Source organism: Diaphorina citri, unplaced genomic scaffold (assembly GCF_000475195.1).
Source record: "Diaphorina citri unplaced genomic scaffold, Diaci psyllid genome assembly version 1.1 scaffold107, whole genome shotgun sequence".
In the NCBI taxonomy this organism is placed as follows: domain Eukaryota; kingdom Metazoa; phylum Arthropoda; class Insecta; order Hemiptera; family Psyllidae; genus Diaphorina; species Diaphorina citri.
Genome location: NW_007377544.1, coordinates 323,887 through 327,118, shown reverse-complemented (window position 1 = coordinate 327,118; position 3,232 = coordinate 323,887). Strand labels below are relative to the sequence as shown.

At 34.4% G+C, this 3,232-nt stretch overlaps 1 long non-coding RNA gene across 1 annotated transcript; it reads left to right on the top strand.

Annotated features, from left to right (window-relative positions):
- Positions 1-668: 668 nt before the first annotated feature.
- LOC113465444 lies at positions 669-1,366 on the top strand. The gene is made up of 2 exons (XR_003390157.1): positions 669-858; positions 953-1,366. It is a non-coding gene; the product is annotated as an uncharacterized LOC113465444 (long non-coding RNA).
- The last annotated feature ends 1,866 nt before the right edge of the window (positions 1,367-3,232 follow it).

Below are 3,232 nucleotides of genomic sequence, written 5' to 3'. Positions count from 1 at the left end.
CTTGTTTGTTTTGTTTTTGTAAAAAAAAAAAAAAAAAAAATCATAATAAATAAAAGTAAATAAAATCTTGGAAAAATCTTGTAATGTTGTTACAATGTTACATTTATCTTGAGTTTCAATGAGTGTTCTTCCTGCTTTTATAATATTGTTTTCCCTATTAATAAATTTCATTGATTCAGACTGGAGACAGGCAAGGTAGTTGTGAACATTGAAACACGCCGCAATCTGTTAACAGACAAATGTCTGGGGAAATGGCGAAAGCAAAACCATACCCGCCATAGATTTATAAAATCATACATAATTTACAATTTGAATGTCTGTAAGATTTCTAATGGTGGGTGTTAGCAATGAACCATTTGGTATTGAAAACAATTCCAAATGACCCGCCATAGATTTATAAAATCATACATAATTTACAATTTGAATGTCTGTAAGATTTCTAATGGTGGGTGTTAGCAATGAACCATTTGATATTGAAAATAATTCCAAATGAACTCGAATTTGGAGTTACCCACTCCAAAAGCAAAATGGAAAATGGTATCAACTTGAAATTGAAACAATAGACATACTACTAGCTATTTCATAGAATATTGCAGCGTTATTTTAGCAACGCTTTGAATTGCCTCTTGAGAAAATATATTTCAAGCAAAATGGGAAATGGTATCAACTTGAAATTGAAACAATAGACATACTACTAGCTATTTCATTGAATATTGCAGCGTTATTTTAGCAACGCTTTGAATTGCCTCTTGAGAAAATATATGTATTTCACAATATGATAGTTTACATTAGATTAGACTTAATAGAACTAAAAACATCAATGTTATCTGTGATGTCATCAAATAATGTTTGCTAAAGGTATTTTTCTGTATTTATCAGCGCATTACTTCTCAATAGACTCTCAGACATATCCCTATCACTCGTACTTTCAGAAAACGCATGTTTGCTAAAGGTATTTTTCTGTATTTATCAGCGCATTACTTCTCAATAGACTCTCAGACATACCTATCCCTATCACTCGTACTTTAAGAAAACGCTGGCGCTGTTTATAAAGTGTCCTATTGGATTGTGAAATCTTTTTATTTGTTTCCTTTTTACAGATTCCTCTAAAGCTGGATTCTTTAAAGCAGCATTTAATAAATCCACATTGAAAAATACCAGACTTTCAGGTGATTTCACTTTGCCATTGGAATCAGTCGTAAGGATATCAATACAGTAAAAGCGTCTCCCAGACTTCACACTTCGCTTGGAGAAATTCAGAATGGACTCGGTGAATAATTCTTTGGAAAGCCAAGGCTTCAAGTTATCTCGGATTAAATCTATTGATTTGCCATCACTCAACTACAACGCTGGACAAAACGGTAGATCCAAAGCATCGGGTGAAGAGATTTCTACATTATGGCATTTGTTGCACATTGCATATACATATTATTTCCAGGCGTTCATAAAAAAGACATACCGGTTGGATTGATTTCCTTGAAATAATTTGGAAGTTCTTTACCCTTCTTAGGCCCCTTTTGGATAAACAAATTTTTCTTAAGCGAAATGTTGTTAGTAATTAGTTCCAAAAAAAGATCATGTTGATTTCTCGCGTCTTTGTAAAATTCTCTCAATACTTTCCATTAGATATCATCAAACAGTTTACTGCTGATTTACGCAAAACTCGATTTTCATCTTCTTGAATAAAACCCTTGAATTATTCTAATGTTCACATAGATTAAGAAGTAATGTAAACAGAGAGGATGATACGTGTAAGATATACTTGAGAACAATATTCTAATATAAAGCGTGCACATTGTACGGGTGACCTTTCTGTTAGTAAGCTGATTAAAATACACACACCACAGTGCTGGATGACGATACTCCTATTGGTGACTCTACGTCTAATGTGAACCATTGAATTTTGAGTCAAATATTGTGATTAATACCCTGTGGGGGTGTGTTGACCCTGGAAGTAATTCAGTGTCACTGGAATACGTACGACACACATCAGTGCCTGGCAAAAGACATGTTTATTATACTGCTTAAATGCTCGCAAGATCTTGTAGGTAATTGGTAGATGGAGGTTGTAAATACAGCTTGTTGTATGATGACTTTGAATAACAACTCAAGATAGTTGATAGCTAGGATACAAAAGTCTCCCTGCAGCATTAAATAAAGCATGGCCATTCTCTACCCTCCTTCACTGTATTACTGAAAGAGAGCCAAAATACACGACGAAAAAAATAAAAATAAGACGAAACCTTTTTGAATTTGTTTGTAAAAAAATATACGGTCAAAAATTTACAGTTTTCTCCCCTAATAGTTTGTCATAGTAAAAATATTAGTGCGTTGATTTTGCGAATAAAAAAATTGCGGAAACTAGGTATTAGCGAGTGAAAGCGTGTTGTTATTTGTGGCGAAATTTTTACGTTATTGTTCAACACGAGGAGTGAATTTTCTTGCTTTGAATTTTCCTTGAATTTTTGTTTAATTGTTATTTCTCATTTATTTTTCTGTAGATTCCCTCTGTGTGTGCTTTCTACGCATGCGTCGGTCTTTCTCTAAGAAAATAATTTTCGAATAAAATGTCAAGCAATATTTTGATTCCTTTGCAATTGTACTTTGTTGGAATTAACCTAGGACTAGTACCTAAGAACAAGTAGCTTCACACGATGCTATGCTATTGGAAGATGATGCAGCAACTGAAGATAAGGTAAGAATCAAATTATCTAACCTAGGACTAGTACCTAACTACCTACACATTAAATAATTCCCCATAGAATCAGAAACTTTTATCAAATGATTACATATCATTTTCGTTGTACTCAATATCTACTAATTTGTAAATGGTTACATAATTTTACAAACATGACAAAGCATTTACAATTAGAAGGGATTAACCCTACTTGAACCCTTCTTCAATAAAACACTTCTATAGTATGTATTTATGCCCAGGGCAACTTTCCCCTAATGACCTAATGTATGTATTTTTGCTCAGAATAACTACTTTCCCCTAACCTAAGCCTCCACTACGAGGACCATAGACCCTGAACCATTGACCCTAGTCTAGACCCTGAACCATTGACCCTAGTCTAGACCCTGAACCATTGACCCTAGTCTAGACCCTGAACCATTGACCCTAGTCTAGACCCTGAACCATTGACCCTAGTCTAGACCCTGAACCATTGACCCTAGTCTAGACCCTGACTATCGACCCTGGCATCAAAGTGTCCATAACTGAGTCTGGAAC